Below are 16,139 nucleotides of genomic sequence, written 5' to 3'. Positions count from 1 at the left end.
CTCCTTCTCTCTTATGCTCGAGCCACAGAGTGCTGCTGGTGGAAATCTAAACATCAGGCTGACCTCGTCCATTTCAAGTTTGTCCTTTCTTGCCTTAACTCTGCCCTCTCCTTGGTCCAGCAAAACTATTTCTCTTCCCTTATTGACACCCATGCCCATCATCCTCGCCAGTTGTTCCAGACATTTAACTCTCTCCTCAAATCCCCTGTCTCCCTGAGCCCCGCACCCCCAGCCCCCATCCCTCACCCCCAACGATCTGGCCATCTACTTTATTAAGAAAATTAACACCATCAGGTGTGAGCTCCACAAAATCACCCCTCCACCTCCTCAATCTCCCCTCCTCTTGGCCCCCTCTTCAACTTTTCCATCCTTCCCAGCAGTATCTCCAGAGATCTTCTGTCTCCTCTCAAGTGCCACCCCCTCCACATGCACATCCAACCCCATTCCTTTGCACCTTATAAAATCTCTCATTCCTTCCCTCCTTAACTACCATCTTCAACTGCTCACTCTCCAATGACTTCTTCCCCCTACCTTAAAACATACCCATGTCTCCCCCATCCTAAAAAAATCCTCCCTTGACCCCACAGCCCCCTCCAGTTATCACGCCATCTCCCTCCTACCTTTCCTCTCCAAACTCCTTGAGTGAGTCATCTACACTTGCTGCCTTCAATTCCTCTCCTCCAACTCTCTCGTGGACCCCCTCCAATCTGGCTTCTGCCCCCTTCACTCCACTGAAACCATCCTCTCAAAGGTCACCAATGATCTCCTTCTTGCCAAATCCAATGGCTCCTACTCCATCCTAATCCTCCTCAACCTTTCAGCTGCCTTTGACACTGTGGACCATCCCCTTCTCCTTGATACGTTATCCAACCTTGGCTTCACTGACTCCATCCTCTCCTGGTTCTCCTATCTCTCTGGTCGTTCATTCTCAGTCTCCTTCGCAGGCTCCTCCTCCCTTTCCCATCCCCTAGCTGTAGGGGTCTCTCAAGGTTCAGTTCTTGGTCCCCTTCTATTCTTCATCTACACTCACTCCCTTGGAGAACTCATTCGCTCCCAAGGTTTCAAATACCATCTCTATGCGGATGACACCCAAATCTACATCTCCTCCCCTGTTATCTCTCCCTCCCTCCAGGCTCACATCTCCTCTTCCCTTCAGGACATCTCTACTTGGATGTACTTCCACCACCTAAATATCAACATGTCCAAGACAGAGCCCAAGACAGAGCTTCTTATCTTCTCTCCCAAACCCTGTCCTCTCCCAAAATTTCCTATCACTGTAGACTGCACAACCATCCTTCCCATCTCACAAGCCCATAACCTTGGTGTTATCCTTGACTCCGCTCTCATTAAACCCATTTATCCAATCCATCATCAAATCCTGTCAGTCTCACCTTCACAACACCACCAAGATGTGCCCTTTCCTCTCCATCCAAACCACTGCCACATTAGTACAATCATTCATCCTATCCCGACTGGATTACTGCATCAGCCTCCTTTCTCATCTCCCAATTCCTGCCTCTCCCCACTTCATTCCCTACTTCACTCTGCTGCCCAGATAATTTTTCTAAAGAAACGTTCAAGGCATGTCACCCCCGTCCTCGAAGATCTCCAGTAGTTGCCTACCCACCTCTGTATCAAACAAAAACTCCTCACTATTAGTTTTAAAGCTCTCCATCGCCTTGCCTCCTCCTACCTCACCTCCCTACTCTCCTTCTACATCCCAGCCCGCACACTCTGCTCCTCTGGTGCTAACCTTCTCACTGTGGCTCCATCTCACCTATCTCGCCTCCGACACCTGGCCCACGTCCTAGCCCTGGCCTGGAATGCCCTCCCTTATCAAATCCGTCAGACAATCACTCTTCCCCTCCTTCAAAGCCCTACTGAAGGTGCACCTCCTCCAAGAGGCCTCCCCAGACTAAGCCCCATTCTTCCACAGCTCCCCGCTTTCCGCATCACCATGACTCGCTCCCTTTGCTCTCCCCCCTCCGCCCCACAACACTTATGTGTATAAGTATATATCTATAATTCTATTTATTTATATTGATGCCTGTTTACTTGTTTTGATGTCTGTCTCCCCTCTATTAGACTGTGCGCCCACTGTGGGCAGGGATTGTCTCTCTTTATTGTTGTATTGTACTTTCCAAGCACTTAGTACAGTGCTCTGCACACAGTAAGTGCTCCATAAATACAGTTGTACGAATGAATGAATATGAAATAGTACCAAGATGGGAGCCAGGTAAAGTTTTCGAGCAATACTCAAAACAAAGTTAAAAAGCACTGGTCCAGATGCTAGACATGGAACACATTAGGGAAGCAGCATGGCCTGGTGGATAAAATAATAATAATAATGATAGCATTTATTAAGTGCTTACTATGTGCAAAGCACTGTTCTAAGTGCTGGAGAGGTTACAAGGTGATCAGGTTGTCCCACGTGGGGATCACAGTCTTAATCCCCATTTTCCAGATGAGGTAACTGAGACACAGAGAAGTTAACTGACTTGCCCAAAGTCACACAGCTGACAACTGGTGGAGCCGGGTTTTGAACCCATGACCTCTGACTCCAAAGCCCATGCTCTTTCCACTGAGCCATGCTGCTTCTCTAAGCATGGACCTGGGGGTCAGAGGACCTGGGTTCTAACCCCAGCTCTGCTATTTGTCTGCTGTGTGACCTTGCGCAAGCCACTTAACTTCTCTGTGCCTCAGTTACCTCATCTGTAAAATGGAGATTAAGACTGTGAGCCCCACATGGGACAACCTGATTACTTTGTATCTACCCCAGCGCTTAGAACAGTGCTTGGCACATAGTAAGTGCTTAAAAATTACCATCATCATTATCATTATTCCTATCCCTGTTTTCCCTCCTACTTAAGCTGTGAGCTCCATGTAGGACAGGGACTGTGTCCAACCTGCTTAATTTATATCTACCCCAGCACTTAGAACAATGCTTGACACATGGTTAAGCGCTTAACAAATACCAAAAAAAAATCCTGCAGACTTAGAGTCAACTTAAGTAAATGGATTTTAGAAGATTAAAACATATGTAATTGGGAAGTTAATTTTAAAAATATTGGGATAAAATAGAGTTCAGATTTCAAATATCAGGGATTTTATTTTAGGTTTTTATATCCCTTCTACAGTGATTATATCCTAAGTGCTTCTTCAGTAATATCACTCTTTTCTGGTGTTTGCAAATGGCACAAATGGCTAAACAAATACTTGGTATCCCAGCTACAGAGTATATTAAGGCTTAATTGAGGGGACCAGGCTCCAGCATCAATCTAAAACTGAACAAAGCAATACCCAGATCTTAGTTATGGGGTGATAACTTCTCTATATTGAAGAGAGAAGGAAGAGATATACAAAAATTGACCATGGGTGCCAGTTGCCCATGGAAACATAAGACTATTGTAAGCACGGAGAGCAGGAACAAAAGCTCCCAGAACACAAAATGTTTATGACACATTAAACCTTCCACATATCACATTCCAAATTCTCTTTATGAAATAGGAGACAGTGGAGCTAGGGGCAGTTCATCACACAAATGTGCCAAAATGACTTAATAATAAATGTGCTAAATCGATGCAAGAAATCCATGGCAGAATTAGGATGGATTTGTAAATCAAATAAAGTCCATTTTGGCAGGGGAGTGTTGAGAAAAACTTAAATTGTAAAAAAAAAAAATTAGTGGTTATTTTTGTGTTTAATTTGAATCTTAATGAGATTAATTGAGGGAGGAGAGGTAGAGGAGAGAGGGAGTAATTGGGTTAAATTTGGTAAAAACCTACAAGTCCAGGTCTTAAGTGAATGGAGAATTATGAACTTATACTGGGTATAAGGAAATACTTTTCCCTGAAACAGAAATTTGGAATACTGTTTGCTGACTATCTTTGTATAGAGGATTTATTCCCTAGGGCAGGAAATTTGAATTTACCCACAGATCTTGGGAGAGGACAATACAACAGAGTTGGTAGACATGTTCCCTGCCCACAACGAGCTTATATCAACATTAAGCTTCTAGGTGAACTTTGAAAATCTCTTCAGTAGGAAGGGTTGGGTCCCCACTTGCCCAGAGCCGCCACTCATATCCCTAGGACACTGCGAGGGGGTGTGGGGGTGTGGGGGTGTGTGTATTGGGAATGAATGCTCCATGCATAAATGTAAGATAAAGACTGATTTGGTGCAATATTTCATTCATTCATTCAATCATATTTATTGAGCGCTTACTGTGTGCAGAGCACTGTACTAAGCACTTGGGAAGTACAAGTCAGCAACATAAAGAGACGGTCCCTACCCAACAATGGGCTCATAGTCTAGAAAGGGGAGACAGACAACAAAAGAAAACATGTAGACAGGTGTCAAGACTGTCAGAATAAACAGAATTATAGCTATATGCACATCATTAATAAAATAGAGTAGTAAATATGTACAAGTAAAATAGAGTAATAAATATGTACAAATATATACAAGTGCTGTGGGGAGGGGAAGGAGGTAGGGCGGGGGGCAATGGGGAGGAAGACAGGAAAAGGGGGGCTCAGTCTGGGAAGGCCTCCTGGGAAGGTGAGCTCTCAGTAGGGCTTTGAAGGGAGGAAGGGAGCTAGTTCGGCAGATGTGTGGAGGGAGGGCATTCCAGGCCAGGGGAATGATAACATGATTCCAGTTACCTTTTAGTGCTGCTCATTGAGTTGTCGGTGAAGTAAGTTTTTCACCTTCAGAAACCCCCTCTTGACAAAACAGGGCCTAGCCTACTGGTACTCTCTTATGGACTACATTGGGTCCAATCTATGGGAGCTTGCCTCCAGATGGTACTGGGTTACCCAAGCCACTCCTTGAGGCTCTGTCCTTTGGTTTCTATAGGCAACTGGATAACTATTGTCCTCTTCACTGAGGTCACAGAAGAGATATAATGCTACACAATGGATTTCAGCAAATCTAGCCAGGGGAGCTTCTCCAGAACTCTACCTCCATGCTTATTCCTTCCACTGGGTTCCTTCTAGCTGGTCTCAGTTCACTTATGGAGACTTTTTTTCCCTTTCACGATAAGGTTCTCTGGGTCCTCATTTTAATATGGTATTTTTAAGCATTTAGTAAGGGCCAGGCACTGCATTAAGTGCTGGGGGAGACACAAGATAATCAGATTGGACAAGGTCCGTGTCACATGGGGCTCACAGTCAATCCCCATTTTACAGATGAGGTAATTAAAGCACAGAGAACTTAAATGACTTGTCCAAGGTCACATGGCAGACAAGTGGTGGAACCCAGATTAGAAGCCAGTTGACTCCCAGGCCCATGCTCTATCCATGAGGCTTCACTGCTTCTCAGCATAAATACGATGAAGTTGGTTGGCTACAAACAAACTTGTATGCAAATTAGTGAGGGTGTTTGAGAGCCAGATCAAATATGCAATCCCAGTGAGGATTCAGTTTAATGCCTTGGTGCAACAAATCTCCCCTTGCAATCCCACATGAGGCAAAAGGAAAAGAAAGGCAAAAGCCACAGGGAACACCAGAACTCTGACTTTCTCTGGCTTTTTCCTTCCATCATTCACCTGTGAGACTGTGAGAGAAGGGTCAACTCAGAACATCCCATTGCCAACAGCTGTGCTTACTCAACAATTAAAATGACTGTACTTTGGGGGAGTCCACAGTAGAATAAGGGGATGGACTTCCAGGAGGCGGGGTCTGTGGTTCAAGTTTAGAAAGGGTGCTCTGCACACAGTAAGTGCTCAATAAATATGATTGAATGAATGAATGAATGAGAAAAATGCAGGAAAAGGAGGCAAAGAGAGAGAGAAAACCCCAGAACAGGAGTAGAGTCAGAGGCAGGGCAGCTTCTCTCCCCCTTCTCCACTTTTTGCTAATTCCGCTAAGGTTGGGGCAGTAAACCCCACTGCTGTTGCTGTGGTGGTAGCAGAAAAGAAGCCATAGCTGCAGTGAAGCTTTCCCTGCTGATTGTCTGATGCCATCGTGTTCTACCACCACCACAGACTGCCCCAGACTACATAGGGAAATGGCAGCTGATATAAAAACAGTGGGGAAGGATGGGTTACTGTCACTGTTTACCCTGCTGCTGCTATTGCCACACAAGGCTGGTGGCTGGAGCAGGGAGAAGACTGCCACCACTGATGCCACCCTTAGTGTCATGACTGTCCCTTCTAAGCTGGGACATCAGGTCGCTACCAGCAGGAGAGGAATGGATATCCTGCAAGGCTACTCCGCTCCTTTGCAGCCCTCCCTCACAAAATTCTGCAGCTCATAAGCCCCTTCCCCTTCCCTGGCCAGGAATGAGATGTGGTCAGTGAGACCCAATGGGGGGGAAATTGAGAGAAGCAGTTCTCAGTGGACAGTGTTTTTTGTATTCCAGCCTCCCTCTGGGAAACCATTTCCAGACCACTTTCCTTTGATTTTGCAAATGAATAACACCTCTTTTTCCCAAGTTTTACTCCACTGACAAGGAACAGTTGCTGTAACGTGGATCCCATCTTGGCCAAGAAACTCTTTGAGATCAAATTGTGAATTCTGATTTCTGGTCTTTGACCTTCTGCAAATTGTCATGCAGACAGAATCTCTGGATAGCAGCCGTCCATAATAACTATGGTATTTGTTAAGTGCTCGCTATTTGCCAAGCACTGTTCTAAGCTCTAGGGTAGGTATAAGTTAATCAGGTCAGACACAGTCCCTGTTCCACATGGAGCTCACAGTCTAAGAAGAAGGGAGAACAGGCACTGAACCCTTATTTTACAGATGAGGAAACTGAGGCACAGAGAAGTGAAGTGACTTGTCCAAGGTCACACAGCAGGCAAAGTGGTGGAGCCGGGATTAGCACTCAGGTCTCTGGCTCCCCAGACCTGGGCTCTTTTCACTAGGCCATACTGCTTCTTATGTGGCCTTATGGAGAAGTATCCAGGACCCTGCACTAACCCCACTTTCTCTCTCCTCCTTTCTCTGCTTCTCCTTCCATGTGGGTGACAACCTAGTGTAAAGGTCATGGGTCTGAAAGTCTGATGTGGGATCTTGGGCATTACTTAACCTCTCTGAGTTCCAGTTTCCTCACCTGTAGAATGGGGATTTAATCCCTGCTCCCCTACCTCTTAGACTGTGAGCCTCAAGTGTGACTGGGTTTGATCTACTTATCTTGGATCTTCAAAGACTTACTTAGGGAAGCAGCATGGCTCAGTGGAAAGAGCACGGGTTTTGGAGTCAGAGGCCATGGGTTCAAATCCCGGCTCCACCAATTGTCAGCTGTGTGACTTTGGGCAAGTCACTTAACTTTTCTGTGCCTCAGTTACCTCATCTGTAAAATGGCGATTAAGACTGTGAGCCCCATTTGGGACAACCTGATCACCTTGTAACCTCCCCAGCACTTGCACATAGTAAGTGCTTAATAAATGCCATCATTATTATTATTATTACTGAAGGCACATCTCCTCCAAGAGGCTATTCCCAGACTAAGCCCTGCTTTTCCTCATCTCCCACTCCCTTTTCCGCCACTCTGATTTGCTCCCTTTGCTCTTCCCCCACCCCAGGCCCAAAGCACTTATGTACATATCTGTAATTTTATTTATTTGTATTGATGTCTGTTTATTTGTATTGATGTCTGTCTCCCCACCTCTAGACTGTGAGCTCATTGTGGGCAGGGATTGTCATCCGTTATTATTATACCATACTTTTCCAAGCACTTAGTACAGTGCTCTGCACACAGTAGGCACTTGATAAATACGATTGAGTGAATGAATGAATGGATCTATCCCAGCTCTTATTGTGGTGTTTGGCACATGGTAAGCAGTAAATAAATGCCATAATGAAAGTAAATTGACCTGAAATGACAGGCCCGCAGGACTATTTTTGAGGAAATCCTCTCCCATGAGACTCATTTTGAGAAATGAGGTCTCTTCTGGAGTGACTATGATTTGTAATTTTCAGAAAGACTAAAAAGGTTGATTTGGTGAAGTGACACATGAAGAGGAAAGGTTCCTTAAAAATCTGCCAGGTGTTTGGTTTGTAGAGCACAGATCTGAAAATTTGGGTAATACAGGGGGATTCATCTAACAACGCCTAACCCGAACCCATATAGAAGTCCCTCGTCCACAGGTAATGAACAGATAGGTTTCTGTTTTCCAGAAACGTTGCCTGTAGGTTACGCCTGGACTGTCCTGCACCTCCCTCTTGTGGTCAAGAGCAGTTACTGCTTCTAATCTCTTTACAATTCATGAACAGCTACATTCCCTGTCTTCCCTTCCTTACGCAGGCATGCATCCCAAGCTTTCAAGGGTTTTAGATCCTCAAACCAGTGAAAGAAACCCCAATGAAATCTTAAAAACAGTAACAGACTTTAAGAGAAGAGCATACAAACCACTTTAGGGGCTGGGAACCTATTCTATAGCTTAACGTTTAAACCCTTTTCTCTTTTTAACTTGTTTGAAACTCGGGGATTGAGCAAAGAGACATGGAAAGATATCTGATTTGCTTAATAGGTCATCAAAATACAGCCTATAAGGAGTCCCAAATCACTCTATCACTCAGGGACCCAATACCCCTTAAGGTTGTCACTGTTAAAAGCTTGTGTTTGTACCATCAAACTATTCAGAGGGTCTTTCACTTGGAATGGAAACAGGACAGGGGAAGCTCTAAAAAGGAAGGAAGGAAGGAACTGCAGGTCAAGTCTTGACAGGGCATTTTCTGAATTAACTCTGATCGACCCAGTTAGCTTTCCTCTAAGAAGCTGCCTTGGTATAATCCCACCTTATCTCACACATTTGAGGCAAACGGGCCACAAATGCTGTGGGCAATTTTTTTTTATCTCTTTGTCTAGGCTTGAATCATTGGACGGAGGACTGCCAAAGTAGCAGAGTGCAGTGACAGCATTCATCTTTGTGCCACCAATGTCTCTGTGTAGGGTTTACCAGGTTCCGACCAATCTTCCTCAGCCAGTGGTCATTCTGTAAGGATTAGCTGATTCCATGATGTCATTCATACTCCTGCATGTTTTCTTGTGTGTATGCTCCTAGAACATGGCTTTTAGCTGATAGGAGTTCCTATATGAGTGATTCAAGAACTGTCAATAATGCTCTTAGTCTCGAGTTGGAAGAGTTTCCTGGAGCACTGAAATAGTATTCTGGACACCAGCTTCTACATTTTTTGTTGTATGCTCAAGCATGGTTGTGAAGAGGCTAAAGAGGCTAAAGAAGACTCTAAAGATATATAAATCTGTTTTACTCCACTGATATAACTCATATGTTCTATCTATCACCAAATCCTGTCAGTTCTACCTTTGCAACATCTCTAGAACCCACCCTTTACTCTCCTTCCAAACTGCTACCACACTGATCCAAGCACTCATCATTTCCCACCACCACTACTGCATTAGCCTCCTGCTGACTTCCCTGCCTCTGGTCTCTCCCCTCTCCAGTCCACACTTCACTCTGCTGTCCAGATCATTTTTATAAAAAAAGTTCAGTCCACATCTCCCTACTCCTCAAAAAACTCCAGTGGTTGCCCATCCACTGCTGCATCAAACAGAAACTCCTTAACATCAGCTTTAAGACACTCAATCAGTTCTCTCCACTGATTTAACCTCCCTGATCTACTACAATCAAGCCTGCATGCTTCCCTGCTCTAATGCCAACCTTACTCACTGTACCTCAATCTCATTGTTCTTGATGCTGACCTCTAACCCATGATGTCCCTCTGCCTAGACCTCCTCCCACCCCTTCATATCCAATGAACAACCAACCTCCTCATCTTAAAAAACCTCTGAAAACCAGATCTCCTTCAAGAGATCTACCTTGACTTAGGTCTCATTTCCCCATTTGCCCTCCCTTCTGTGTCACTTATGCACTTGGATCTGTACCCCTTAAACACTTTGATATTCACCCCACCCTCCACCACAAAGTACTTATGTACATATCCAGACAATCTGCCATTTCCCATATGCATAATTTATTTTAATGTCTGTCTCCCCCTCTAGACTTTAAGCACCTTGTGGGCAGGGAACACGTCTACCAACTCTGTTATACTGTACTCTCCCGAGTGCTTAGTATAGTGCTCAGCACATGGTAAGCACTCAATAAATACCATTGATTGATTGATTGTTTGAAAGAATCAGATAAGAGCCCTCCATTTCTGTTGCTCTCAATCGTATCATGGAGTAACCTTAGGACCTTTCTAAACATTTCTGGGCAGACAAACTTTTTAAAAAGATTCCAAAATTCTGATTGGCCCAAAGTGTTAAATGCTTTCATAAACACTATAAACACTGTGGAGAGGATGACTTGATGTAGTTACCTGTACTTCCTCTGTATCCTTTATTTCCTGGATCTGATTTGCAGCAAAGATCAGCGAAGCAGCGTGGCCTAATGGAGAGAGCATGGGCCTTGGAGTCAGAGGACCTGGGTTCTAATCCCAGCTCTGCCACTTGTCTGCTGTGTGATCTGGGGCAAGTTACTTAACTTTTCTGTGCCTCGGTAACCTCATCTGCAAAATGGTGAATAATACTGTGCGTCCCATATGGGACATGACTGTGTCCAACCTGATCATCTTGTATCTACCCTAGTGCTTTGTACAGTGCCTGGCACATGACAAGTGCTTAACCAATACCAATAAAACAAAAATTAATATCCACTGTGTCCTACTGTTGTCTGAAGAAGCATTGTTCACAAGGACATACATAATAACATTATAGGATCAGAGCAATGGTCCACGGGGGCCAGGATTGTGTCTTTGAGGGGCACCAAAGGATGCTCAGAGGTATGGTGTGATGGTTGCTCTTCTTAACAATCAACTGCATTGACTAACATCTTCCACTCTCCCTCTAATAACTCATCATGGTTCTTTGTCCATGAATTTATCCAAACCCTCTTAAGCCTCCAACTTCTTTCATTTTCCCTCTAATAACCCTAGAGTTGTCTCTAAAAATCCATTATAAACTTCTCAGCCATGAATGGATCCAAACCCTACCCTAAGCTCTAGATGATTTTGGCCTGCATGACTCCTTGGCATTCCCTGACTCATCCTGCCCCAAGCCACTCCATCAGCCACCCCATTAGTGTTCATATGCATGCCGGTTTATTTATTTTATCAAATTCATCATTTGCTTACTTTTTTATCTTTAAGGCTCTCTGACTCTCTTACCTTTTCTCTATTTGGCAGTTTGGATCCAATCACCCTGCCCATTAAACTGCAAACCCCTCAAAGCAGAACCACATCTTTTACTTCTATTATATGTCCCCAAGTGCCTTGATTCAGTGCTCTGTTCACAGGAGGAGTGCAGTAAATGCTGTTAATGATGCCGATGATGATGAATGCATATATTTACCACTCACTGGGTGAGAAAGTGTTTCCGTTTGTGTGTTTCTGAATTTGCCACTGTCGAACTTCAGGGGGTGCTCCCTCGCCCCGGTGTTGACGGATTTGCCAAAAACAATTCTGTCCATGATTCTGTATGTCTCAATCACTTCTCCTTTCGGCCTTCTTCTTTCCAGCCCGAAGCCTCCTAGTCCTTCCACTCTGTCCTCGTTCAGAAGCTGCTCCATCACCCCCCGTTCATTTTATTATTATTAATAATAATTGTGGTATATGCTAAGCATTTACTGTGTGCCAGGCATTGTACTAAGCACTGGGGTGGACACAAGCAAATCAGATTGAACACAGCCCTTGTCCCACATCGGGCTCACAGTCTCAATCCTCATTTTACAGATGAGGTAACTGGGGCCCAGAGAAATGAAGTGACTTGCCCAAGGTCACTCAGCAGACAAGGGGCAGAGTCAGGATTAGAACCCATGACTCCTAGGCCCATGCTGTAGTCACTACGCTATGTTGGCTTTCAAGTGAATATCTCACAGCTTGATGGGGAGAGTCTTTGCATCCAGTTTTAGGTATTTTATGAATAATTATTCAAAAAATATGAACTCTATATTCTTAATCACAAAATGAGTTGGCATATTTTGGAGGTCATGTCCTGGCCCCTCCTGGTGGTAACAGGTCAAGCAGTCATATTCACCTGGCCATGCAATCATCATACTTATAGCACAATCGGTGCCTGGATCTTAAGTAGAAATGTTGTCAGTCAATCATTCAATCGATAGGATTTATTGAGAGCTTACTGTGTGCCGAGCACTGTGCTAAGGGCTTAGGAGAGTATAATATAACTGTCAGTAGACACCTTCCCTGCCCACAGTGAGCTTACAGTCTAGAGGGAGAGACAGATATTAATATACATAAATAAATTACAGATATGTACAAACAGGCTATGGGGCCGAGGGAAAGGTGAATGAAGGGTTCAGATCTAAGTGCAAGGCAACGCAGAAGGGAGTGGGAAAAGAGGAAATGAGGGCTTAATTGGTGAACGCCTCTTGGAGGAGATGCACTTCTAATAAAGGCTTTGAAGGTGGGGAGAGTGATGGTCTGTTGGATATGAAGAGGCAGGGAGTTCCAGGCCAGAGGAAGGATATGGGCGAGGGGTCGGCGGTGAGATAGACAAGATCGAGGTACAATGAGTAGGTTGGCATTAGAGTCAGAGCCAGTTTTCTCATTGGAACAATGTTATAACTGGGACACTGGTTTCTAAACCAAGGTTGAATCCCCAAATTATCCAGAATTGGGCACTCCATCAACTGTAGGTGAGTAAGCTGGTTAGGTTCATGTATTGATCTTGAGTCAGACAGGTTTTAATGAAAGGGTAGCAGACTTCTACTTCATTAGAAGTGAAACAATCCCACCATCCCCTCCCTAAAGACTCTGCCTGATAATCAAGTTCCCCTGTGCCCACCCCCAGCCTCTCCCCTCAGCTCCCCTCATCTCCTCCCCTGACCCTTCATACCCCCAGGACTGGTGCCCTAAACAGGCACTCTGCAAAGCTGAAAGGTTGAAAATGTAGAAATGCAAGTGCTCTATGTCATCATTTAGAATGTCTTCAAAGACTTCCTGCACCCATTTGCTTACTCCCATCCCTATCTCTCACTCTGACAGTTGTCCCTACTGATCCCACTGACCCCATCTACATTTTATTAAAAAGAAAATGTGACACCCACTGTTGGGGGAGGCCGCACCCACCCCTATATCCTCCCTGTGCCGTGAGGGTCTCCCATCCTCCCTTTCCTCTGAACCCCATACACTCTTGTCTTTTGGCCTGTTAAACTTGTCCCCTCCCCTTCTCTCTGATCCATCCCTTGTGCCCCCACCCAGTGACTTTGGGGGACAGGGGAATAACTGTGAGGTGGCACAAAGATGATGGGGCGAGAGGGTGGGGAGATGAGGACACACTGCCCTCTCCCACCCCAAACCTGCCGGCTTTTTCATTTAAAATGGTCCCTTCTACCTCCCAATCCTGCTGCTCTACCACCCCTTCCCCCATTGTCCCCCCCCCACCCCAAAAGCTGCAGAGTAGCAGCAAGGGAGTTGAGGAAGGACAGGGAGCGATACTGGCACGGCGGGGACAGGACAAGGAGGAAGAGGGGGATGAATTTAAAACAGAAAGGAAGATGGGGTTGTGGATGGGGTCGGTGAGGGCGGGGAGGCAGGGGTAGGGTGGCATGAGTTAAATAAAAGGAATTTGCCTACCTGGACACCAGCTGGGCACCAAAGGGAATATCTTGCTGGGAGTGGCAGTGACACCTTGCCAGTGTGCTGGCAGGTCTGATGCCTTGAGGCTTCTGATTCTGTGACGCTCTCCTCACAGGATTTGTGCTACCAGCAGGGGACAGGGCTGCCTTCATATTCCAGGCAACCACTTCCTGCAAGTCACACTGGGATGGGTCTCGGCAGTGTCAGCGCTGAGTCCTTCCAGCCACAGGCACAAGTGCATTTTATTGCAAAACCTGCACGGAGAAAAAATATGAATACTGCTGCTTTTTGATGTTTTAACTGATCTGACTCTCTCAAAGTATCATAACGGGTCTTCAGTCAACACCCACTCAAGCGGATGTATTGGGGCAGCCAGGTCATCTAGATTAGGTGGAAACCCAATCTAGCTCGTTGTGGGGAGGGAACATGTCTGCCAATTCTGTTATATTGCACTCTCCCAAGAGCTTAGTACAGTGCTCTGCACACGGTAAATGCTCATTAAATACCATTGATTGATAACAGCAGTGAGCTTTCCCTTTTGTAGTTCTTTTACCAGGTGATGTCTTGCGGAAGGCAGGATGGAGGAAAGGATTAAAAGGAGGCAGGGCCAAAAAGAGATTGGTGGTGCACATAAAGGGGAAGAAGGTAGAGAAAGAAAGGAGGGAGGGAAGGGGAAATCAATTAATTGTATTTATTGAGCTCTTACTGTGCACAGAACACTGTACTAAGCACTTGGGAGAATGCAATATAACTGAGTTGGTAGACATGTTCCCTGCCCACAAGGAGAAAAAAGGGGAGATGAAAGGGAAGAAGGAAAAGGGGGAAAGCCAAAAGGAGAGGAGGAGAGTAGGTTTGTTGGCAAGGAACGTGTCTGCCAACTCTGTAGTATTGTACTCCCTCAAGGGCTTAGTACAGTGCTCTGCACACAATAAGTACTCAATAAATACCACTGATGATGATGATGACGATGAGCGGGAAAGAGGAGGGGAGATAGATAATAAGAACTGGGGTAAGACAGGAAAATGGGGGACAGACTTCCTCCTCCTCCTCCATGGCTACTGACACAGCTATTGTCCTCCATCCATGGCTACCTAATCCTAACAGTTCTGCCAGTGCAGGGCAGCCTCCAGCCAGCCCAAACAGCTTTGCCAGGGCAAGGCTGCCACCCTGGCAGTTATGCCTTGTCAAGAGGGTCAGGCAGTTGCCACATGCCAACACCTGTCACCACTTTTGTCGAGCTGTAGTGTCAGGCAAAGGAGGATGCCTCTTCCCGGTTTTCAGCAAGGGGTGGGAGCCAGTTATGAGCACTGGGCTGGTCTGGTGGACAGAGCAGGGGACAGAGGTTTAAAAGAGCTATGGAAGGGTGGGGTGAGTAAAGAAAAACAAATAAAATGGCTCACCTGGGAAGCTGGAGGGATAGACAGGGTGGGTCGCTATGTCAAATTCTACCCAGAATGCATCACCTGGAGGTTAAAGAAGCCCCTTTAGTGCACCCCTGTCTCAGCCTCCCAGCATAGGATACAGCCCCCAGGTCCTGTTGCAGCCAGAGCCTAAGGAAGAAAGAAGGCACAGCATCTGCACACCAAGTTTCTGAGGGAACTGTCAACAGTGGTGGACTTCAAGACTATACTGTAAGCTCATTGTGGGCAGGGAACATGTCCACCAACTCCGTTATTTTGTACTTTCCTCAAGAGCTTAGTATAGTGCTCTGTATGCAGTAAGTGCTCAATAAATACCATTGATTGACTGATTGAACCTAACTAGAGCTAGGTTCTAGAACTAGAACTAGAGCTAGCTCTCTTCCTCCCTTCAAGGCCCTACTGAGAGCTCACCTTCTCCAGGAGGCCTTCCCAGACTGAGCCCCCTCCTCCCTCTCCCCCTCGCCCCCTCCCCATCCCCCCCCACCTAACCTCCTTCCCCTCCCCACAGCACCTGTATATATGTATATATGTACATATTTATTACTCTATTTATTTTATTTGTACATGTTTATTCTATTCATTTTATTTTGTTAATATGTTTTGTTTTGTTCTCTGTCTCCCCCTTCTAGACTGTGAGCCCACTGTTGGGTAGGGACCGTCTCTATATGTTGCCAACTTGTGCTTCCCAAGTGCTTAGTACAGTGCTCTGCACACAGTAAGTGCTCAATAAATACGATTGAATGAATGAATGAATGAATACGATTGAATGAATGAATGAATAAATAAATACGATTGAATGAATGAATGAATGAATGAATGAATGAATGAATAGAGGGAAGGGGTTGGAGGCTGGGGGCTATGCCTTCTTGTGCCTCTGTTGCTCTCACTCTGCCAACCCCTAGCCCTGGATCACGCCCACACTCCCCTTGTTAGAGGAGAATTACAATCCTCAGAGCCACCCCGGCATCCTCCCTGATGGGAGAATAAGGAAATAAGAGTGGTTGCCATTTGCTGAGTCCCTCCATGAGCCAGTGATGGAAATACACAGTACAGAAGCATAGTGGAAAGAACACAGACCTGGGAGACAGAGGACCTGGGTTCTAATCCTGTCTGTCACTCGCCCGCTGGATGACTTTGGGCAAATCACTTAACTTCTCTGTGC

The 16,139-nt window shown here is 45.6% G+C and overlaps 1 protein-coding gene across 5 annotated transcripts in view; it reads right to left on the bottom strand.

Moving 5' to 3' along the window:
* Window positions 1-16,139, bottom strand: part of OSGIN1 (oxidative stress induced growth inhibitor 1) — a 342,694-nt gene that overhangs the window by 60,859 nt on the left and 265,696 nt on the right. For 3 of the 5 annotated variants that reach the window (XM_038772435.1, XM_038772439.1, XM_038772441.1), the window contains 2 exons: window positions 14,957-15,106; window positions 13,554-13,810 (listed from right to left, as the gene is read on the bottom strand). The gene's annotated coding sequence lies outside the window, so the exon portion shown is untranslated. Of the gene's footprint in view, window positions 1-4,661; window positions 4,790-13,553; window positions 13,811-14,956; window positions 15,107-16,139 lie in introns of those variants that run through there. The other 2 variants (XM_038772436.1, XM_038772440.1) reach the window with 2 other exon arrangements.

Source organism: Tachyglossus aculeatus, chromosome X1 (genome assembly GCF_015852505.1).
Source record: "Tachyglossus aculeatus isolate mTacAcu1 chromosome X1, mTacAcu1.pri, whole genome shotgun sequence".
Lineage (NCBI taxonomy): Eukaryota > Metazoa > Chordata > Mammalia > Monotremata > Tachyglossidae > Tachyglossus > Tachyglossus aculeatus.
Note: the sequence above shows the minus strand (reverse complement) of the source record. Positions and strands in the feature narration are given on the sequence as shown.